Source organism: Pleurodeles waltl, chromosome 11 (genome assembly GCF_031143425.1).
Source record: "Pleurodeles waltl isolate 20211129_DDA chromosome 11, aPleWal1.hap1.20221129, whole genome shotgun sequence".
Taxonomy (NCBI): Eukaryota; Metazoa; Chordata; class Amphibia; order Caudata; family Salamandridae; genus Pleurodeles; species Pleurodeles waltl.
In genome coordinates this window covers 752,907,701-752,932,527 of record NC_090450.1, presented here as the reverse complement: position 1 = coordinate 752,932,527, position 24,827 = coordinate 752,907,701, and the positions used below count along the sequence as shown (strand labels likewise).

The 24,827-nt window shown below is 42.2% G+C and overlaps 1 protein-coding gene across 2 annotated transcripts in view; it reads right to left on the bottom strand.

The window, feature by feature from the left end:
• The window catches only part of TAOK3 (TAO kinase 3), a 1,041,334-nt gene extending 1,023,833 nt beyond the window's left edge, over positions 1-17,501 (bottom strand). The window contains exon 1 of one of the 2 annotated variants that reach the window (XM_069214478.1): positions 17,351-17,501. The gene's annotated coding sequence lies outside the window, so the exon portion shown is untranslated. The remainder of the gene's footprint in view (positions 1-17,350) is intronic. The other variant, XM_069214480.1, reaches the window with a different exon arrangement.
• Positions 17,502-24,827: the final 7,326 nt, after the last annotated feature.

Genomic DNA, 24,827 nt, shown 5'->3' with positions numbered 1-24,827 from the left:
CCAATCAACTTCGTGTGAAGAGAGAAATATTAGAATTCATAGATTTGGTATAGAAAAATTATTGGGTAGAGTAATAAAGTACGATTAATTGACCAATAGGGAATTAGGGGATAGTTTAGGTGACTTTGATATAACAATGCGCCAGAGGGAACTCAGATTACAAGATCAAAGATCTATAGTGATTTTGGGAAGAAGAGATTCAAGATTTTATTATTGGGCTCATACTCTCTGACTGAGAGCCTGATGCTTTGCTGATCGATCGATGTCCAGAGGACCAAGACTGATTCTGCTTGCTGACCCATACCATGGATAGGCAGAGTTGAAGCTGTACACATGACGACTGATAAATTTACAGGGACAAATGTTTGACATGCTATCTTGCTGAATTTTATGTATCATGTATCACTATTGCAGCTGACTTTGCTATTGATCTGCACCGTTGCCTTAGAATGTGTTGTGATTCAAGCTTTGATTAAATTGCCGCTTTGGGCAACCATTATTGTTCTTATATGTGTTTCATTTGATTTTGAGATTAATGTACATGACTTCAGCATTGTTAATATAAGGGAAATAAACGTACTAAACTTTTACTAAAGGTGTGGTTATTCATGGCTGAAAAGTCATGGTGCATGACAATCACTGACTCTATTGATTAGATTATTGTGTATTGATTATTGTCTCTGTTCTGGAGCTATGGTAAGAACATCTTAAACGAGTCAAAACGTTCATCGAGCTATATGCGTCCCCTTGTAAGTTTACTTATTAAGGACCGACGCGCTAACATTTGCATCCAATTAAAAGTGGAATCCTCTATATTGTTCAATATGAAGTAATTAAAAGAGGGATTAGTCATCTTATTTTAGCAAGTTCATCACAGGAAACCCATATTGCATGTCAAACTTTGGGCCCAGTGCTTCCAGCATTCAAAGTATGTACAGTAACATACATCTGTGCACCGTATCGAGCATGAGACCAGCGTGAATAAGAGTGCACTTTCCTACAGGACTCAGTATTACAAAGTAGTACATCTACCAGGCATGTTAATGTTTTGGAAGTTCATCACATTTACACTATGCAAACAGTTAATAAGTTTACTCCTCTGCGGACCTGGGATTCAGGTTGCCACTGGATCACCCCCACTTGTAAACCACTTGGTTCCCACTTAATGTATGAATCCTTATGGCACCTTGCCCGTGCATAGACTCTGCTTTCGGCCTTGCCTCCTGAATTCTGCTGCATCGCCGCTGCATGCCGACAGACAGAGTTTACCTCACTAGACTTCTATGATATCCAAAGTCATGACAGCTCATCTGTCCTTGTGCAGATAGGAACGGATAGGGCAGGTAAAGTATTTCTCCTAGTTTATTTGTCAAGAAAGGAGCTCACGTCTGGTACCAGCAGCTAGGAGAACCAACTGACCCCAATAGAACCAATGCGACCAGCGTACTACGCCGTAACGTGGAAGCTCTGGTCAGTATTGAATAATAACATTCTAAGGTGACAGTGTTCATGCATGTGAACGGTGTTAGTACATTAGCACATCAATACACTCCTCCACAGGTATGACATTCAGGTTCTATTGCTGAACCATCTACCTGTGCCTGAATGACTCACGTTCTCAATGCACTACCACATGAGAGTTCACCTGTGCTCAGCAGTAACCACCAACTTGCTTTTTTCCCTAATTCTCACTACAAAAAACATCAACCTTTCCACAGGCTCAATTTTGTTGCACTAAGGGCAGTGGAGATTGCAAGTGGGGGTGAAAAAAAATCACTGTTTGTGCTCTACAATGGGTTCCGGGAGCCAGATTAGTTTCCTCAGTCATAGAGTGATTAACTTTCTGTACTTATTTGAATAGTTATTCAGCATGAATGACGCAGTATTTGTGAGATATTTAACAAATCAAGACATAAGGCAGAGTAGCCCACAGCGTTCAGATGCGTGCAACCATTAGGTAGAAAAGTTCCTCCTATAGGTTGGCTCACAATAGCAAGTGTACATTTAGTAGGAGTAGTAGTTGCAAAACTATCATGAAGGGCGCTGGTGACTTACAAAAGCAAGCACTGGAGCAGACAAGAAATAGACGTGGAACCTGAAGACCTAAATTTAAGCCCTGCTTCAGTGCTCAAACAAAAAGTATGTTGTTGTGGACAAATCAATGAATCTACTTGTGCTGAAAACAGCAAACAGTTGAAATATTTTGTGATTCTGTAACGGAGGTGTAAAGCCCCACTTAAGCATACACCATACCCACACTTAGCATGCTTCACAAAATACATAACACATCTCCATAGAGTACTGTCTTTTATATGAACAAATACAATTCAAAAGCTACTGTACGTGTTTTCTTTAGAAACATACAAAGCATTTGACAAAATACAGTTGGGATTTAAATTTTTCTTTTTACAGTGGTATATTCAGAGAGGCATATTGCATACCAAAGTGAAAGCATTCTATTGTGCAATGACATCATTATCAGTGATTAATGGATTTTTATGAATGTCACTGACCCTTCAAGTCAGTACAAGACACCTTTACTATTTGTAAGAGATTGGATTATTAGTTGATGTAGGTGACTACCCACCTCAAGGAATAAATCACAACCCTTGTCAGGCTGAAACCTCAAGGCCATTAAATTAATCTTACCTCTGTAGGACAGAGCAAATGGCTTAACCTAGGACAATGTGTAACATATTTATGCAGTAGCAAAACAGTAATAAAATGAAAATGCAAAATAATAAAACTCCCAAACCAAATTAGAAAAAGAAAGTATAATCTAGTAAACAAAATCACTGCAAAATAAAAAATAAAAATCCATTTAGAGGAAGCAGAGGTATGAATTGTTAAACTTTTAAACAGGAAGAGCATCAAGAAGCACAAAGTGCCAATGGTAGTCAATGATCACAGTAAACTGGTGCCTAGGCACAATGAGGATGACTGAGATGGTGCACGGGCCAGATACACTAACCAGGTCCGTCCTCAAAGATCTTACCTTCTGACATAGGACCTCATTATGAGTTTGTCAGTCTTGAGAACAACAAACTCATGGTGGTGGTCGGGCCACCATGCTCCTGGATGTTCGACAGCCAAATTATAATGCTGGCGGTCAGACCGCCATGAGAGCGCCACCACCGCCAAGATCAGCGATCCTGATTCTTGCGGTGGTCGAAGTCGTGGTTAGCCACAACAGTGCCCATGGCAGTACTGCCATGCTGATCAAGACTTCACTTTCCACCAGCCTTTCCATGGGGGTTTCACCTCCATGCTAAAGCTGCCAAAAAGCTAGTGCTGGGGGCCCCCATGCCAGCACCCTCAGAATGTACACTATTTGTCCTGCAGACAGTGCGCATTCTGAGGGTGCTGGTGTGCGACGGGATTGACTTTGGCTCCCTTAATGCCGTTGCACTGTTTCCACCGGGCTGACCAGCAGAAACGTTGTAATACAATTTTTCCGCAGGTCAGCCCGGTGGAAACATCGTAATACGACAGGTAGGGGAGTACGTCTTTATGAAGGCAGCCTCAACCCCGCAGGTCTGGCTGTCAGACCACCAAACTCTTGATAAGCCTCAAAATCCTTAAAGACCCAATCCACCACAGGAGTACACTTCCTTTAGCCCCAGGACCTACTGGGTGGCACCAGAAGACTCACAGGGTGACAGGCAAAGGCCAAAAGCAGGGTCCATCCCAGGTCCAGTTGCCACTGATCGGTTGCAGGGAAAGCACCTTGTAGCTTGGTGTATCTCTGCAGGTTGAATAGGTCAGTCTTATATCCCTTGAAGTCCACTTTTTCTGTCTTAGGTAGTCCTTTGGCGTCCATGTCTTCGTACTGGGTACAAGACGAACCAGGTCCAATCCTTTAAGGCTCCTCTCAGGTCACAGACAGCAAATTCAGTCCTCTTCTGGTCTTTCTCACATCCAGAAGCGTTCCCTGGGTGTCTTGAGATGCCGCATTTATGCCTGGCACAAGTTAGTTGGTGGGAATTGCTCCTGGCCACACCCTAACCAATAGGGTGAATTCCCCTGGGCCAACCTTTTTTACTTTGGGCATTTTGAAGATGGCTAAGGTCTTCAGCCATGCTTAACGTATTCTCTGACGGCTGGGGGTGCTTGTGTGGAGTGTACTGTGATAATCCTAGTGCTTTCCCACAAGTAATACCAAAACCCTCTTTGAAGCAGCCACTGTATCCCAATAAACCCAGAAATAGAAGTCTGGTAGGTAAGGCAGGGCTATTAGGCAGTAGATACACAAGAATTGTCTTGGTATCCTGCCCTCTGCCTTACAAGTGCATCCAAAGCGGCAGACCTGTCAGGCAGGATTTGACACCAATGTCAAAAAGAGACCCACTGTGACTGGAGCCTGCCTAGCTAGTGGGACACAGGAAAAGCCTGCACAGGTGTTAGTTAACATTTCACACCCAAAAGAAAGAGAGGAGACTCAACCTTCTCAGGGGGTTTGTTATAAAATTCTTGCATCTGGATTAAAGCAGGGATCCAGTTGTCATATAAAAGAACACCTCAGGTTATAACCTGAGCAATCTGCTTTTATTGTGAGGGTGCCTTGTGTAGGGCTAAAAAGACAAATTTGAAGCAGTTTGGTAAATATATAGATTTAAGTTGTGAAACTTCAGTTGGCTAATACAATTACTACAAATGTCTGTGGCTGAACAGAGAGTCACAGAATTGAATCCAAGTTGGCACAGTGGGAAGTAGTGACATTTGTATTTATATTGCTAATAGGTCCTAGCCTGTGACAGAAAGCACAGTGAGTACTCAAGTCATAATTTATATCCATATATTTTACTAGTGATTAATCTGACTATACCTAGAAATATTTTTTATAAATGTCCATTAAAAGAAGGCACTCCAGAACTCAACTAGTAACATCCTCACATTACCTCTCAACAAGAAAAGATTTTTGTCACTGTGAGGCTCCAAGTGACTACATCAGGTAAAGCCTATTCTGGCTCCCAGGGAGCCTTTATATTTGGTGATAGACCAACTGCACACATTTATATTACTTTCAGGCAGTAGCGACCCTGTTGAGAAGGTGTGTTTTTTCTTTAGTAGGAGTCCGGCACCACAGGCACAGTCCTCTCTTCACTGGCCCAAAGAGCAGCAGGTGCGATCTAGCGGATTGCATAGCTTCTCTTGACAGGCCCAGGGGTCAGCAGGGCAGTCCTTCGGTCCTTTCTCCAGTCCAGTCCAGGTGCCATAGTTATGCCCAGAAAATGTCCTTGTGTGTGCGTGGGGGTGAGGGGTGGGGAGGGGATAACGGAGCAGTCACCAGCTTTTGGGGCTATAAGAATCCCTCCTGCCCTTTTACTACCTCCGGCTATGTGTGGCGTCTAGCAATCTCAGAGTGCACTATTCTGCCCACTCCAGAGATGGCCGAAACCTTCCTTGGATGGTAGGAGCTTGGTAGTCCACCCTAAAGTTATGGCTACCTATGAGCTACATGCCAAGAGAGAAACTTGTTTGGCAACTCGTTTTCCCTCTCTGTTCCCGCCACCAGTCCATTTACCACAGCAAAGGCACAGCTCTATAAATGTGATTGCCATTTGCCCACCAAAGGCGGCTTCCCCTTTGAAGCTTGCCTTTTGGGCCAACCTCCTGTTTGGCTTCCTGCAAGGGTGGGGGTACGGGGGGAATAATACCTCTCTCTGTAGCAGGCCGCTATTGTTCCTGTGTCTGGGAGTCATTCATACTACTCACCAGGAGGGTAGAAGGTCTCTGGTGGCCAGCAGCTGTGAAAGGCATGCAGATGAACTGGGCAAAAGAGTGGAAACTTTCAAAAAATTGCTTTTCCTTAAAAGTGACATTAAATTTGACTTGGGCATCAAGTCTGGTTTAATACCATGATTAATATGATATCTTAAAGTACCCCTTCTAGTAGCCCCATTCAGAAGTTAGCTGGACTGAGAGGTCAGCTGTTAACTCTATATCAACCAATGGGACTACTAACTTTTCCACTGCAAAAATGACTACTAACTTTTCCACTGCAAAAATGACAATTAGGGAGTTTTGCTGTTAGGACATAATAAAGTATATGGCCTTCTTAATAATATAGAGCGCCCTGCTTTACGGCTCGATAGGCCTTCCTTAGGGGAGACTCAAATATATTGTTAAGGGCAGTGCAGGCTTTGCCATTGGTTTAAATAGCTAATCCAATTTAGCAGTTTTAAAACTGCTTTTCCAGGCAGCAAGGTGGCAAAACAGTGAAGTAGCCATGGGTCGACACTAACTTCCACACACTGGGTAACCTTGGTACTGTATACTAGGGACCTTCAAGTCAGTTTATGCCAATTGGCAGGTGGGGGGCACTTTACCATATTTTGTAAGGGGCTAAAGAGCACTGGCACTAAGGTCTGGTTAGTACGCCTCAGTGCACACTCAAGAGTTGAAAAACTAGCAGCTAGTAGTCAAAATGGGGGCAAAAGTGGTGGGGAGGGGGCGTGCAATAAGCCTATATCCTCACAATTTACATCACAGATCATATGCCCACAGTAGGAAGTGGGTGGGTAGTTGAGAAATTGAGGGGAGAAGTCAGTAATCAAAAAGAAGATAAAATGACATCACACCAATTACCCTGCAGTTGCAGCTATTGATCCCACGTGGGATTAGGCATTGGACCAATCTCTCTCTCTGGAGCAAGGGGAATGGGGGAAAGAGTGTGCCACCACCAAAGCACGTAGCACTTTGGCAGGAGCAGTAAACTATCCTAGGGGTCTGGAAGCAATAACAAGACAAGCAGCTTTTTAAACAACTCCATGCTGCTCAGCAAAAACCACTAGTTGAACAGCTGTCCCTCTATCATCTATTACCTTGTATAGGCCTGTTACTGAATTAAGGATATCTTGCTAACCACTCGTGTATCCTGCACATTCGCTCCCAACCATCTGGCTAGTAGGGCTAGTCCTGCTCAATATAGTTAATAAGGAGGTAACTCTTAATAAGATTGGTGGAGACCTGCTTTTGCAATCAGTGTAATACAAACAGGGATTCAGGGACAGTAGATTAAAGAGAAAACAATGTCTCTCTCTTGTAAAAGTAATCTTTCAAATATAGTTGTCCCTTTACATGCTATCCCAAAACGTATTTTTGAAAAACAGGTTACACTTTCGGTAAACTCTTCCAAAAACATACTTCTTAAAGTTCTCCACCAAGACATTATTTAACAGCACACTTCTCCAGGAGGTGACCCGACGGTGAAAAAGCCTCTAAATGACATGTCTGCAACACTGTTGCACATATAATAAAAAAACAAGAGGAAAAAAAAGTCCATAAAGGTATCCTACCAAATTAATACTTTGACACAACTAATGGAAATTGTTTTCTTTAATTAAAAGGACCCTCACTCACAAGTCTGCAGAACACTTTATCATCGTCGAGTCTTATCACCTGGATGATGTTCATCCAGGGTGGAATCAACCTCTAAAAGGGAGCACTTGTGGTGGATGCAGCAGGGCTTCAAACTCGCCAATGTCCTTTTGTCATTAACTTGACATGTTTCAATCAATCCTTTACAACTAAATAAGCCAGTGGTTTTAATGAAGACACTAGGGGCCATATGTACAAACACATTTTCCCATTGACATAGAATGGGTAAAACCCTTTGGTACATCTGGCCCCGTGTCCCTACTGCCCGTTTATGTTCTGCTTGGTTTTCTCTATATTCAGATGTCCACTTTTTACTCTTCTGGAAGAAAAACACAGTTGTATCAATCACTCAAGTCAAGCATCCATGGTACTTGTGAGTATCCAACGTGTGACTGTAGTCCTGTTTTAAGATATGGTACAGAGACAACAAGGTAAATGATAAATGAATGTATTCCTTGAAATGAAATGTAAGCATTCCAAAAATACAGCACAGAGCAGTACACAGCTAATGGTATGAAGGTGTTGCACATGTGAACAAATGTGCCCAATCATGACAACCTCTAGGCACACACCCAGAATCACACTCATCCTAGCGTTTTAAACCATTTACTCCTGCAAGATGGGGAGGGGGACTGCTCCCTGTAGTCTCAAACTGAAAACAAAACTTGAGGTTTAAAGTCTTTGAACAGATTGCACTACACTCTGTGAAACTGTCGCCCAATAAATCACTTTCTTCATGTTAAATGTCCCTATTATAATGTTAGTCTGTCTTATGTTTTTTGGTACTTTGTAAGACTGGTGTCGAGACTTCTATAAACTGGTTGTGAAATGATGGAAAAAAATTAAATGGGACCTTCCTCTTAGTTTGTGCTCTACGTATTGTTAGCAGCAAGACATTCTCATGCTTTTCACGATCACATTCGCCACCCGCCCAACTTCCTCCTCGAAGGGATGGCTGCTACTAGTAAGACTCTGCCTCCGTTTTGTACTCCCCTGCCAATGATTCGAGCAGAAGAATTCAGCCGTATCAAAGTTCTCCGTCTGCTCATTCAGAGTTAGCAAACGTAATGTCACGGCATCATTGATTAGTTGTTTATAATTTAGACACTAATGTCAGGAAACAACGTTGTGGTGAAGAAAAACCTGTAAGACAATAGGGCAAGATCAACCTCACAAAAGGTAGTATTAAGTAAATGACTGCTATTAGTTATGATTATAATTTACAACAGGCACCAGTGATACAACAAAATGAAGAAACCAAGATGAACTTGCAATTGTTCTGCGGAGCTTCTCTAGAGTTCAGCTTACAGGCTTCTGTAACACAAGGATGATGTCTTCGTGCGGCTGATGAAAAATGATTTGCTAAGGTACAGGAGCTACCCATGAACCCAAGAAGGAATAGGTATACAATGTGAAAAACAATAAGGCGTGTAGCAGTTTGTAAATGACAAAGAGGCACCATTTCTTGAGAGGAACTTTCAGACTGTTCTATTTCTTTATTCAACGGCGTTAAGTATACTGTACATTGCAGGTCCATTTCTATGATGAGAAAAATGACAATAACTGAGTGAATGCTTAGCATCGTCGGCTAAAACTTGAAGACTGACTGAAAGTAACCTTCGTACCAAGAGGTCAGTTGACAACTAACACGGTGGGCATAAAACATTTTCCTACCAACTGCTGTTTGCCTACTGCGCTCTCCTTCATCAGAAACTACACCACACTTTATCAAGAAGATGCCCTTACATCAGGCTTTCTGGTCTTATCACTTTACAGGCTGCACAAGCTGACTAAAGTGCTGTAAAACGAAGTACGTCGGCAAGAAATGTGCAATTCAAACGTACTGATTTCTGGTTCGAGTCCAAACCCAAAGCTGGTCCTCAGACCACTGAGGTTTGATCAATCATGACCATCAGGAGAGAATAGTGAAAGCTATGTCGCAGGGGCACGGAAATGATTAGCATGCAGCCAATTTGATCATGGTGGCAGCTTTCCTCTTAAACCACATTCTTGAGGGAACCAACAACAAGCAAAATGCTACAGCTGGGCCCAAAGAGGTATGTAGGCCGGTCACTATTATTCTGAAACCTATATGTTCGTTAAAAACCAATAAACGGGAAGGCAGGTAATATTGTGTGTCACAAGTGTCTTCTTTGTGGACAACTAGGTTTCTTTTCATTTAGTTAACGGAAATTCATGTACGGGTTAAGTAAAGATCTAGAATTAAATTACTGAGCATGGAGGGATTGGAAATCCGTATTGTTGTATCCAACAGACACGGAGGTTATGCAAACAACTGAGAAGCATCTAACCATAAAATTTGCATAATCTACCTTTCAAACATACTATTATATTATTCACCTTCCAAAATGCTGGCCTGCTGGCATTTCTCCAGAAAACACACCTTCCAGACAAGACAAGATAATGGCATACAACAACCGATCATGTGTCTATAAAAAAAAACCTAAGGCAACGGTTTCCTATCATTAAATCGACAAATAGTGTAAGACTGAGAAAAATAAGTGTGAGCCGTGAGGCCATAAGATACAGTTTCTCTAAGGGTCACAAACTCCCCCTATCCCAAAAAAAAGCACGCAACATGACTTGTCCTCCAGCGTTGAGAGACACTGAAGTCAAATCATCTACCAAAATCCTTCATCCAGTCTATCACTCACCAAACTTGAAAAACAATCAAATAATAATTGACAGTATAATACATTAATTGAATATTCAGAGCAGTTGGGTATTTCCTGGGTGTTCTCCAACAAGCTGAATAACCTCAGTACTGCCACAAGAAAACGGTAAGACATTCCCAGAACCTTCCTACAATGGAGGCACTCTACATCTATTAAGTGACAAGGGACCCCAAAATCTGAAACTTAAAAGATAAAGGAAATAGGTTAGTCCTAAAATCATGCTGGGGACTGTTCAACAGGGGGGTTGCTGCTCAGACACAGCAAGTCAAAACCTGACAATTTAAGGAGCAGTACAATTGCACATTGGCAATGATTCTGGACCAACAGCTAGAGTAAGGCTCAAGATGGGTTGGGCAGCAGGCTACCTTACGGATGCACTAAAATGCAAGAGACTTTGCAGAACTGGATGGCATTTCCATTGATAAACCATTTTAAATAAAGAGATGTCTAACACAGGTCGCATAGGGCCAAGTTTTTGCTGGATTTTCAATGAAAAAAAAAAAATCATAAAAATGTGGTTAGTAAAAACAAGGAAGGACACTCCCACCAGAATACTGCTGTTTGTCATTCGGTATAACTTGATAAAAAGAAACTTTAGATGCCTTCCTGCCTGAGCACAAAATAACTAATGCTGAAGTATAGAACAGTCACTGTGAAGACTAAAATAGTGTAAGTTCTCTTCACCACAAATGCTTTGTGCATCAGGCCCTGTAAATGAGGGACCTACGTAAGATAAATGTAACACTCAAGTTACATGAGCCAGTATCTATCTAAAGTAATGAAGACAGGTAGCCTTTGAAAATAATTTACTTGAAGGAGAAAGCAACTCCTCTAAAGATATGAATAAAGAGAAATCAGACTATGAAATATCTGCAAAGATACCTTAGTGGTGAATAAAAGCCAGCTAACACTACTCTACATAGTGAGCCATTTGTAACAGAAGCAGACTTCAGAACTGTTGCCAAGGTGCTAGTCCTGACCCATCTTGACAGAAGCAGTCTTCTACTACTTGGCAACCGCAAGACGCAGCCAAAACGCCTAAAGAGCGTGTTACATGAAGGAGCCAGTTTCGTCAAAGGTCACTGTTAATATCACAAATTTACAACAACCGTAAAGGGTCGCCATTGCCCATGTTTATCTCTCCATCTCAAACCAGATCTGCCTATGTCCCTTCCTCAACCACTTCAAAAGAAGACCTGAAGACCTTCATCCACAAGCAACACCTTGTTACCCTGTAACCCCTCTGTTAACCCCATCCCTTTGAAAGGAGTCACTTTATACTCCATATTGCTCCCAAGCAACATGTTATGTAGTGCTTAATTTGTAAAAGAATATGTGCCAAAGCTCTACTCAGAAGCCATCAACCGGTGCAAATAAACATTGGTGTGCCCAATATCAAGGCTGCATATTCTTGAATCCACCTCATCTCTTTAATCCACTACTAGACAATCCCTGCCATTTTTTTGCTTTCTTTTGCAGGTTCCTACTCATTCCCTTTCTGACGTTTTTCTGTCATTCTGCTGTTCTTTTTCTAGCTCTCTGTAGATGTCTGATTCAGAAATTAGTGCATTTTCCCAAAAATGAGTGCCAACGGCACCCAGTGGCAAACACTGGCTCAAATAAAGCACTGATGCCTTGAACTGGGTAAGATGGGCATCTAAGGAGGTTGGTGCAGTTGTCATTCACACACCCACTTTCGGCACCACTTCCCTCTTCGTGAGACCACTTCACATTTACTGTAAACCTTTGCATTAAATCAAAGTGGCATGGATCCCTTCCATCTTATTTGTCTCTCTGCCGCTCCCAGCTGTTAGCTCTACATAACCCCTCCACTTATCATTTTTCCAAGTACCTGTCAGTATTTCCAAAACCTCCACTGCTGCATAGGATTTCCCTGCTCTGTAGCTAGGTTTGTAACTCATAACTCACACACATCCATCGATGCTTATCAGCCGGCTTTCCTGATAAAGGGAAACTTCTTTGGCAACATTCACAGTTAAAACTATGACAACAAAACAGAAAAGCACAATCACACTGCAAAGAGACGGTCTGCTGCAGGGTCAGTAGCTCGTGTGAGGGCCTAGAGGCAACCCTGCACGTAAATCAGAAAAAAAGGCCTAAAAGTAACCCTGCAACAGACCCTGAAGGTAAACTCTGGCATGCAGGCTTCTCTTCTCAACCAAAGCCTCCTCCTAAGAGAGTTATCTTGTTGTTGAGAGATGGGGGAAACCTCTCATTTAAATAAGAGCCAGGCTACCCATGGCCCATTAAGTAGTCTGAAAGCTACACGCAGTTATAACAAGGGAATCAGAGGTTGGAATTTTACCGCCTCCGTAGTCACGCAGCTAAGAGGACATTCACATGAACTAACACAAAGTACTCAAATAATTGGTGCCCCGAAGTGCACCAACACACTTTTTTACCCTCTTTCACGTTTATTAGTCTCACCTCAGTGTGCTCAAACACTCTTTCGCCATGCTGCCAAGACTTTGGCTGCATTCAATAAACACTTTGTTACAATCAACTGCCAAGTTACGTTTATACTCTGTACACTTGTATATGTTTCTAAGTCACGCGCACTCTCGACCATACCAGACGTTAAGAATTGAGTTCTTCCATAAAAAAACAAGATATTGAAGAATGAGTAAACTTAACAAATTAGATGAAGTCGTTAGTTTATTGAAAGTCCTCCGGCTTGTGTAATCTACTAGCCATCATCCCAAACATGTAGGAAGGAAGCCTGCCCCTTGCCCTATAAAAACATGTCTAGGCATATGTTTCGGAGACTGCCGGAATCAAACGAATTAGCACTTGCAGAATTATGCTCCTGTTTTAAAACCATGCGAAAAAATACATACTTTGCATGAGTGAAGTTCTGTCGATTTTAAAAGGCTGCCCTTCACCTCTGTCATGGCCTAACATAAATGGTGCCATAAAGATCTGAGTGAGGCTTTTCACAAAAATAGCCAGTTCCTTCCCAAACATAATGCTACGTTTGAAAAGTTTGATAGTGGCAACATTATATGCTCTAAATTGCTCCTAAAGGCAAGCAAAAGTTAACAACTAGAACACTTATGCTTCAGTTGGAAGAACATTTTGTCACTTGGTTGACACGGAAAAACTTACAAGACCCCATTCTGTAAAAACTGCTATTTTATAATGGGGTTACGCCCAATGTAGAAAGTATTTTTGAAGTTCTTTATAGACCTACATTATCACCCGTCTTTCTTAAAAATGTATACAGGGAAACTCAGTTTACAGTTATTACTATAAAAGAGTAATAATAAAAAAAATGAATAACTACTACCATGAACTCTTCTATCAATCTGTTTTATGGCAATAGGATCAACTTTCCACAGTCCATGCTTACGGACAAAATACTTATATTGTCTTACATCCAATTCCCCCCTTAATGTACTTTACTCCTCTCCACTCCATTGAATTGAATTTATTCACGAAAAGCAAAAAGAAATGTCATAAAAAAGGTTTTAAAGTACAAGGAAAGCATGAATATTGCCATTCGTGGCTGCGGGTCTCTGAACTTTTCAACTTACCAGAATCCACAAAAAACTATTTAATAGAATATTCTTGCTGCAAAAGGGAATCTCTTTATGTATTGGCAAGAATCTACCTAGAGCATTTTCTATTGGAATTAAATATCTCATACTGTCTCATTACAGGGTGTGTCTGCTGGGCCCAAGCACCTTAATCGACAGGGAAATTTTGAATGTAATATGACCACTATGCAGCTCCGAGGGGTGGACAATGCTTTAATTACTCGTCCTGGGCAGCCGAAGCCAGATTGATTCTAAAACAGAGCCACACTGCTGCACAAAGGGAATGGGAATTGCACTTCATAGAGAGGCATTGTGGTGAGGAATATAATAATAAAAAAACATGTAATAGATTTTGTTCACGTTTTGCTTTCAAGTGCAAGCACATTTACAACAAAAGTGAAGTACGGCTCTGATTAGTTTCATTGAACTGTTTAGTTAGATTTTGCTTTCGGCATTGGACTTTGACTAGTCCTTGCCAACTGACATACACGTGTTTATGTTCACAACAAAACCTTCCAAGAACATAATGGACAGCCAACAGTAAAGTGCATAACGGATGCAGAGCCTAAAAACAGCTAAATTACATGTCCATGCAATATAACCGTATTCGAATTACAAACACAACGGCGTGACATTTAAGATTGGTCAGTAATGAAAGGAATGCCGCCACAGATTGAAATGTGACCAATTCTCCTGTTACCTGGAAGTGTCCAGGGTGTGGTACAGCAAACATTATACATACGAGTTAGGTACTGAATATGCATATTAAACAAATCTGATACAGTGTGGTTGTTGGCAATTAAGTAGTGCCCTATGCCTCCATGAAGGCAAACAGCACCACCATGGCCAACAAAGTATTGTGGCCCATTCCACCCCTTGGGCCTGCCTTCTGTTCCCAACCCAGGGAAAAGTTTACCCACAACGACAACAACCAACAGAGGCTACTAACAGCTATCATTACCAAGAGCCAAGGCCACGGAACCCAGATGAAACCCTCTGTATATACTCTTGGGGGCCACAGAGCTGACTCATGGGAAACCCTTATCAGTGGACACCATCTGTGCAGCACTTAACCTTAACTTGATACCTGGTTGGTTGGAAGGTTTGAAAGTGTGAAAAATTAACGTTGTGCTCATAAGGCTGTGTGTGCATGTAGCTCAAGTTGTGCTAACTAGAGATAGACAAGCCACTGTAAGTTCGAGTCCAGCTCAAACCAGATGCCTGGCTGTGGCTCAGTTCGAGGTCCTCTTAGACCCTGCCAAGCCCAAAATGAGCCATGCTTTCATGTGGCTTCTGCCTGCCACCCATGCTCTCACCTAATGTGCCAAGAGTTAAAGAAAAAACATTATCTTTTGATGTAAATAAGGAGAGGGACAGAAAAACCTATCTAGGGAATGACACAATGTGATACTAGAAAACCTGGGTTTTATTCCCACCTGAACAAACTGTGTGATCCTAGGCAAATATTTTACTTCACCATGCTTCGTTTATAGTCATTATTGTATTCATGAGCCTTCAAACTACCTGAATTCAAAATGATCTCTACAAACAGCTATATTGTTTTATTTAAATAGACTAGAATGTTTCTCCATTTAAGCATTCAGGCCACACATAGGGTGCAAACGATAAGTGACTTTCGGTTAAATTCACTAACAGAATTGTCGGTATGGAGGAGGGGCGGTACAAATATGTTTAAGTTCATAATTAAAAAAAATCTTCCTTAATAAATGCCTTTTGATGCAGTGATAACGTGATGTACTAAGCTGAAAGTCTTCCACATATTAACAAAATACACTTTTTAAAAATTTTTAAAGAGACTTTATATGTTGTTTATTGCATGATATATTTGGAAAATGTAAAGACTGTTTTCCCGGATGGGCTCTTAGAACCAGCGACACCCCTGGCTCGGCTATCCCTGTTAAATTTGTTGTCTCGCCCATTTCTGGCGCTGACAGCAAATGGAGTGCTTAAAGAGCAAATGTGTGAGCAGTTTGTCTATTCCGCATCTTTGTATGGTAATATGTGAAACATAAATGTGCAGTTTAAAACATGTGCAGAGGCAGTCACTGCTAGATAAGTACACTGAATATAGATTGTGTACTGCGTAAAAAGGGTAAGCACAATTCCGGCCAGGGTAGTGTGTCAGTGCACACATGGTCTGCAAACTGCATAGGGTACACAGTGGCTGTAGAATAGGTGTACACTACAGTGCACTGAAATGGCAGGAAGCAGCGGCGAATCATTGATAATTGGCAAAAAAAGTTGAACAATGTAGAGGGATTTGAAAATAGCTTCTAACTGCATGTACAGACAGTGTGTAGCTGGTCGACATTCATTGAACAGCGTGTGCAATGAACGCACAAAAAAAGAGGATTCTGGTGCAGTTTGCACTGTGTGTGCACAGTTTATACAAACTGAATAATAGTGACCTATGGCTGTACAATGTATGTTGTGCATTTGCGAGTACAACATCTACATGCAATTGTTGTACAGGGCACTGAACATGCAGTGCACTTGTGTACATTGCATAATCTGCATAGATGTGTGTTTCGTAGAAAAATGTGTGCATACGGATGAGACTGCATCTATATATGTGCACAGCTCATAGTTTGAACGTGGAGCCAATGCCACTGTGTTCAACTCGTGTACACGGGATAGGTGGACATGAAGAACGATGCACACTTTACTGTAAGTGGCAGGCTGGTTATAGCATAGTTAATACATATGGCAGGATAAAATGGGCAAAGACTATCTACCGTGTGAGAGGTAGTCTACGCAGTTTATCATAAATATTTGGCAAGCAAATTAGAACAAAATATACATTGTATACAATAGGGGTATGTTGCAGGGGCAGAGTATAGAGGGGAGAGGGTAACCTTAGCAGTAAGAGGCAAAGGCATGAGGCTGCCTGCAGTGGCTAGTGGGTGTACAGGAAGTAAGCTGCACTGGGCAGCTCGTGTGCATTTGTCATATTCTGTGTAGGCGGGCCATGAAGCAGAAGACAGTGTATATCTGGGGCAGGCAGACTGAAAACGAAACAATGCTTACGATAGGGAGTACGTGGCAGGGTGCCCTGAACAGTGCTGAGCTATGCAGAACTGGCCAATATGTCCAATGGATAAATACACCAGATATTGTGTTCAGTAGGTGGCGACACCGGCAGTGGGCACAGACTGTATGGGTCTGACTACAGCGGCCAGTGTTCACGCCATTCAGGCTACACTGCAAAGTGAGTGCACGGGTTAGGACAGTTGAACAGGGCAGGGTCTACAAATAAGTGGAACTAAGATCGGTAATGGCTCCACTAGTCACGCTTCAATGGTCACTATGCACAGCGTTTCGTGCAATAGGCAAACTGTAGTGTGTTCGCAGTTTGTAAATGACTAACTTGAGAGAACCAGTACTAAGCAGTACGTTCGTGGGTAAAACTACAGAGCGAGGCGAGTACAGGAGCCAGGGTCCAGATAACACGGATGCACGGGTCCGGCAGCACAAAGCTGTATGTATAGAGTGTGGGTGGCTGCAAATTGTTCAGTTCATTGAGAATTCAGAGGGAAATCTGTCCTCGCCAAAGTTTACAAATGTGGGTTCTGTCCGTTTTGTATACACGTTGTATGCAGTGTGGCAATTCCTAAGCACTGCGCACACCTGACAAAGTATGAACAGCAGGTTTAACTGGAAGTACTGAGATATATAGTGGGCAAAGTTTGTCTATACCTGGGCGGTTGTGGAAGAGCTATCCGTAGAAGTACGTACTCGTGATGTTACGAGTCCTCCCGGCCTCCGTCCTATACCTTCGACCAACCTCGCGCTCCGCCGCTTCCTGCTCCGTAGCTCTAGGAAGAGCGAGCTGCTGTCAAACAGGCGCGGTCCCTGCCAGACTCTACCAGCAGATCATCGAGTGATGAAAAGCACATTATCTATGCTTGTCCGTGGCTTCCTTATCCCACGTAGCCTTAACAATCGAGTGCCGAAAAGAACATATGTACTTACGCAGACCAAATTCCGACACGGCGCCGATTTAATATTGACGCAGGCTAGTGTGAGAAACATTGTCGCTAAGCGGCGGCCATTTTTCTGTCAGGCAACGAGTTACTGTTTCATTTTCAGTTCCTGTGAGGCTTTTACGATATAATAATAAAAGTGGTTATGCCTGTCTTTAAAATGGCCACAACCAGGCATTAAAGCACCAATAGACTTTTAGGAACGACACGTGCTCCCAACCGACTGTATACCAACTAGACCGCTGACATGAACGAGGGCTTTACAAACTAAGAAACACGCAATTTTTGCTAAAAAAATATCAGAAGAATGTGTATCCCCCACTGACCTCTATGACAGCAGAGATAATTTTAGTCTGGAGACAGCTAAAATGAGATTCTTAACCCGCCCGACTTACTCTTTGAAGGGAACGACGTTTGCTGCTAATAAACCTCCGCTCTGTACTGCTCCCCGCCAATGATTCGACCAGAAGAGGTCAGACATATCAATGTTCTCTGTCTGGTTCGGAGTTAGCAAACGTGAAGTTATGGCATAACTGATTAGCTGTATATAATTTATACACTTGAGAGAGCGTAGTATAAATATCATATATTATAGACGTGAAACGCTTACATTTGCCAAAAGCAATATTAATAAATAATAATTAAAATGCATTAATATACGTGAAGATTTACTCATTTATGAACACTAATGTTGAATAATAATAATAATAATAATAAGATATATGCATTATTACGATCAAAACTGTATTCATTAAAATTGTATGTCTTAAGTTAGCATGAGTTGCGAACTAGCTGTGTAACTCTCATTTAAAAACCTATTTTTCCTGCTTTTTCTGTGTGCGGACTCGCAAATGACTATGACCCAGCTATTGTTCTCTTCTGTATTAATTCGAAACATGAACAAATCTTCCCATCCGCATTCTAGCAGCTTTTAGTATAGAAGATATGTGCTTCGAAACAGTAATGGACACTCTCAAGGACGATGAGACGAGGGGAAAAGAACTCCTGACCCGAGACGTGTGCCAAGATGGTGAAGTAACCCCGGACGTACCACCTACGAAAAATGCTGATTATGAAGACCAATTGAAAGACAAAATAAAATCAAGAAATGACACATGCATTACTTAATGTATAATTTGATTGGTTACCAATGATGGGGTGTAGTTATTAACCAATAGAATTTTGGTGGAATGGATTACGAAAAGAGGATAAAAACTCATGAGACACAAGGGACGACGTTCAGTTAGGAAGGGATGACATCGATTGCATCCAGAAACTCTGTCACTCTATTTGGTGATTTGAGACTTAGACAAAATTATCACAGCCCATAGACCGCCCTATTACACTTTCCTCCATATGAGGAGAGTGACCCTTGATTCTCTTTTAGATAGTTTGAACCATCTGATGTCCTGAAGACGAAGACTGATCCTGTATGCTGACTTAACTCTAGGAGGGTAATTATTAATGCTAACAGAATCTATATGCCTTTCTCTCTAGGTACCAACTGCTGTATGTTTAATTAGGTATCTTAGTTAGATGTTTTCCAAATTGATGTTCTAAATTGTTTTGCATGAAGCCCAACATGCTAATGCTAATCTGAGGTTAGGTGAGGTATTCATTTGACTGACGAATCTGACGTGACTGACATGTAGCTATGCTGAACTGATATTCTGATGTTTATCATGCACTATGGTTTATTCTCTGCTAACGTATCTATCCTATGATTCTGATCATCGCATTATTGAAAGTTCATCGTAATTGCCACTCTGTGATTATGCTTTTATGCTTCTTGGTTTTGAGATTAATACGTTTAATATTAGATTGTAATCAATAGGGAATAAATTCACAAATTCTTCCTTTAAGGTGTGGTTATTTGAGTCAGAAATTAATGAATGCGTCGAAAATTCATTAATGGTTATTGTGAAAGATATTTTTGATGTTTGGTAATTTCGTCTTACGGAGACTTACCACTGGGTCAAAAGGTTCATCGACCTAAAACGAGTCCTGATGTGTATAAATTAACATAGACGGACGCGTTAACAGTTCTGGTAGCAGAGCAACGGTTTGGCCCTTGGAGGCCCTAGGACGGAGTTTTTGTTGTTAATTTTGTTTTCTATGATAATGAAATTTGGTAAAACGATGAGTGGCTAGGTTCACCATGGGCTCTCCTGGGATCTCGGAGCCTGCCTAAGATGAGTTGGGAATGTTCTCGGCGCCATAATATGTGTGGTTAGGGTTTTTGCGCTTGCTCAAAGCTTATGCAACTTGCAGGAGATTGTGAAGATTGTGTGTTTAGGCCAAGATAAGTGTCGTTTAGTAGGAGTGGGCGTACTCCACAGAATGAGAGTAGGGAAGTCGGCGTACTTCATGTGAATGCAGCGCTTATTGTTCAACATTATCCACGTGGTTGGTAAAGGTACGGGCCTGTTGAGGTCTAAGACTCCGGAGTAGGATGAAAATTATGGTTTATGTTGTAATCTGTGCGATTTAATAGGTCAATCGGGTGTGGTTGACAAGTCAAGTTTGAGTCACAACGTATGTGCGAAACCTTCGATGGAGATTTGACAAGTTCTAAAGTGCACTAGAATGAGTCATTGACAAGTCGAGAGTAGGATTTGCGGGTCGAATTCTGCTTGCGTATGAGGGAACTGAGAAGGAGAGAGTAGCGGCCGAGGCTTCAAGTGAAATCTCTGTAAAGTTCTGAAGCGAATGTGTTACCCTTCCTGTAGTAAATCAGCAGATTTGTATTGTAATTTAAGGTGTCTGCAATAAATCGCATTAGTTTGTATGAGTTATAAGAAGTTAGTGAGGTGTGGATAAGCCGCAAGACTTTGTCAGCTGCAGTGTGTATGAGTGTGACGTCAGTGGTGCCGCGCTGGGATAGGTCAGATGTTGAGAGGGGTCGCGCACGGATTGGCTGCCATCCGTGAGAGGCAATAGGGTGAGCAAAGGGCAGGTGAAGAGTGTCCTGGGAACTAAGCCATTTTCCTGATTAAATCTAAAATAAAATGAATTTTGTAAAGGCATTCAAAAGCGCTTTGAGGGGAGATGTGTACATCGTTGCAACAGATGGGGAACCTACACCGCCCGAGGGTACTCCAGCTTATACGGTTATGGAGGAAAAGGGTGTTGCACCGTGTTTGTGGTTAAAACAATGGCGCAAGTTGACAGAAAAAGAAGGGTGTCTAGCGTTTCCGGAACATGGGACGTTCAATCAAAAGGTTTTAGAAAACTTGAGGTGGATGTTAAGTACACAAAAACCACCTCTGAGACCAGCACAATATGAGGCTCTAGCGATCTGGGAAACATAGGCAGGAAAGGTTTCACTGGAGATTGACAAGAGCAGAGAAATCTTATGCAGAAGCAAGGTGGGATAACGAGAATAAGATGTGGAGACGGGGAATCGTAGATGGGTTAAAGCTGTTTCCAGCGATAACACAGGAAGAGGAGAGACAGGGAAAGAAAGCTTCTTGCAAAACTAACAAAGACTCAGACAAAGTTAAAGAACAAAAAAGGACCTGGGAAGAAGAGGATGATTCAGAGGATGAGAAGTTTATGGATAGATTACTGCATGACCGACCACCACCTTATGCGGTGAGTGACAATGTTCCGAGCACTAGCTTGGATCCTGGGAACCAGACACAGGAGAAGGGAGTTACTGATACGGTACAGACTAGTGATACAGCTTTGATACAGAATGGTGACAGTGTACCTACTGCTCCAGACATACCGACACAGTTACAACCTCCACCACAGATAAAAAGAATCTATCCCGATGTTCCAGTACTCAAGACTACTACGAACTTAGTGGTCCCGCCAGACCCGATATATACAAAACCAAGATTGGTCCAGATTGAGTCAACTCCACAGTTGGTGTCACAACCGCCACAACTGATACCGGGGTATAACCCAGTAGCGGGTCCCTTGAAAGACCCTGCACCGGGATTATTAGAGCAGACCTATGGTGTTGCAGCTCCTAGAAGCCTGGGATCAGGTCAGACACCTGCCGCAATATCACTACCTATCACTGTTGGTCCTCCAGTACCGTTATATGCCCAAGAGAGAACAAGGACATGTGAACAGGGAGTCATGACCCATGAAGCCATAAGAGGAGGGTCTATTAGAACTCCACAAATAATGGCCCAGGGAGAACAGGTTCCCGAGCGATCAAGACCCTTAATGGACCTCAGTCCAATAGGGGCACCTCTTGAGGCAATGCGGCAAGCAGGTTTGGGAGTCTTGACTCCCCAAACCATGAGTACAAACACTTCATATACTCCAATGATACATACAGGGAACATTTCACTGCAGGGTTTTACAGTACAACAGTTAAATGAGTGGTTAGAGAAAACTTGTACATCACAAAAGGCTACAGCAACTACAATAACCGAAGTCAATCCCGAAAAAGAAAAACAAGATGAATACCTGAATCTGGTACGGCTAAGCGCAGAAGCTGCTGAGTTGGTGGAAGGAACAATGGGGGTGAACAGGTTAGAATCTTACACTGAGGCAGAATTGAGATACTTATGCCCTAAGATTACTAAAGAAGTAGGAAAAATACACCAGAGATTAACAAATTTGGCAGACAAATACAACATCGATATTGGAAACACGAAACATTTGAAACGAAGTTACAGATTAGACTTCGACACAAAAGATTTTGAACAAATGAGATCCGCAGGCATGAAGACACACCTGAAAGAATTGCTGCAGAGTGCGCCAATCTGGGGAGCATTAGAAAAATGGGAAAACCGATGGGCAAAGAAAAAGGACAAAGGGAAGAGGGATAGTCCAGGGTCTATTGAAACGGCGACTACACCCAATCTGGATTCAGTAAAAATCTTGCCCATGAGAGAAACAGCTGGTGGTGTTTTAGTCCATGTGCCATGGTCCAGGGGAGATATTTTGTCCTTTACAAATGATTACCCGAGGTTGAGAGAAAAACCGATCGAGTGGTATCAGCAGACAGATAGATTTGTGAAGCTTGCAAAATGTCTTTGGGAGGACTTGAATACTTTGTTTGAGATTATTGTTCCACCAGATTTGTGGCTTGAGTGCAAAAGAGGGGTGGATTGGCCCACAAAGGAACCGACAAGGGATAAGGCGACAGGAGCACCTTCTGAAGAGGTGATGAAATATTATCATAAAGTCATTGAGTTTTTGAAACAAAAGGTGTCACCGAAGGTGACCGATTGGCAGAAAATCGACCGGACTTCGCAAGAGGTTAAGGAGTCAATACATGCCTATTATGAGAGATTGTTAAAAGCATTTAAACATTACAGTGGTACTGAAACGATCGAGCCGAAAGACATGAATCATCTTGTGTTCAGATTTGTTGAAGGGCTGAGACCAGAAGTTGGTCAAATGATTAGGAATCATTTAATTTGTTGGCAAGCTAAACCGATTGACGAGGTGTTGCAGTATGCGAAATACTGTAGTGATGAAATTGAGTTAAAACAGAAAAAGCTGAAAGAAAAGGTGATGGTGATGCAGATAAGAGCTGCACAGGTTGGAATTCAGGGAAATGGTGTTCAGCAAATGATGCATCAGCAACCGCAAATGAACGGTGGGTTTCAGGTACAGCCGAGAGGTAGAGGTCGAGGCTTTGTGAATCGTAATTTAGACATGAATAATTTTGTCATACAAAATGATGGGCAAGTAGTGAAGAGGATGTCACCATGTCACGCGTGCGAGGGCATGGGACATTGGAAGCGGGATTGTCCAAATATGGTGCATGATGGTACAGTTCAGCAGAGCATGAATGTTGGGGCACAACAGAATCAACGAGGTCCAAGAATGAGACAACAAAATCAGAATTATCAAAATAATTTGGCGCAGATGTCAGGGGTACAACCCATGCAGCAAATGCAGACACCACGTTTCCAAACTGTGTCAGTACAACCAATGCAACAGCAGATTCCTATGGTGCCTAGACAGCAAATGCAGCTACCTCTAGCCCCGATGGGTCAGCAACAGGTGATGCTTCCTCAGCAGGTCACAGGTCAGGTGTCGAGTCAAAACAATACTGTACAGCAATTCCCATTACGAGGTGAAAATGAGACGAATGACGAATGGTCAGATGACAGTTCAGACAGTGAAGAGTGCAGGCTCTTAGCCTCATTAGAAGTAGATCAGAGAGGCTCATGTGTAGAAGGAAAAGTAATGGGCTATAAGGTTTCATTTTTGGTTGACACAGGAGCTACACGCTCTACAGTCCGCAGTGTGGAAGTACCAAGGTTACCTTTATCAGGACTCACAATACGAGTGGTTGGTGTGGCTAATCAGTATTTGACAAATCCAATTACCGATCCAGTACAGGTTGAAATTGGAAATTTCCAAGGCCTGCATAGGTTTGTCGTATGCGACTCAAGTCCAGTATCCCTACTGGGAAGGGACTTACTATGTAAAACTAAATGTTCAATTACCTGTTCCAACAATGGAATAGAAGTTCAGACAAATAGTGATGACGAAGGTGATGAGGACCAGCTCATAGGAGGAGGGGAGACGAGCGAAGATTACCCTCTAATTACCTTATTCCCAGTGTTCACACTAATCGACTTACCTGCTGACCTACAAGGGCCCGTAACAGAGAGAGTGTGGGATTTGACAGGAAAGGAGGTTGGATTAATTAAAGGAGTTAAACCAGTCAAGGTGCAGATAAAACCAAATGCAGTATTCCCACAAGTACCACAATATCACATGACTCAAGACGTACTCATTGAAGTGACACAGATAATTGCAGATTTTCTCAGGCAAGGAGTTTTGAAAGAAGTTTTGAGCAGTCCATGTAACTCACCTATTATGGGTTTGAAAAAGCCCTGTGGGAAGATTCGGATTGTGCAGGATTTGAGAAAAATAAATATAATTGTGATAAAATGCTGCCCTGTGGTCCCTAATCCAGCAGTAATAATGTTCCAAGTTCCTTGCGATGCTGAATGGTTTACCGTAGTAGACCTATCACAGGCATTTTTCTCAATACCACTGCATGAAGAAAGCCAATTTTTGTTCAGTTTCAAGTTCCTAGATAAAGTGTACAGTTGGTGCAGAATCCCTCAAGGGTTTTCTGAATCACCATCTATCTTTAATCAGATCTTAAAGAAGGATTTGGAACCTCTTGTACTGCCTTTTAATTCAACTCTTGTGCAGTACATTGATGACTTGTTGATTGCATCCAAGACCAGAGACAGTTG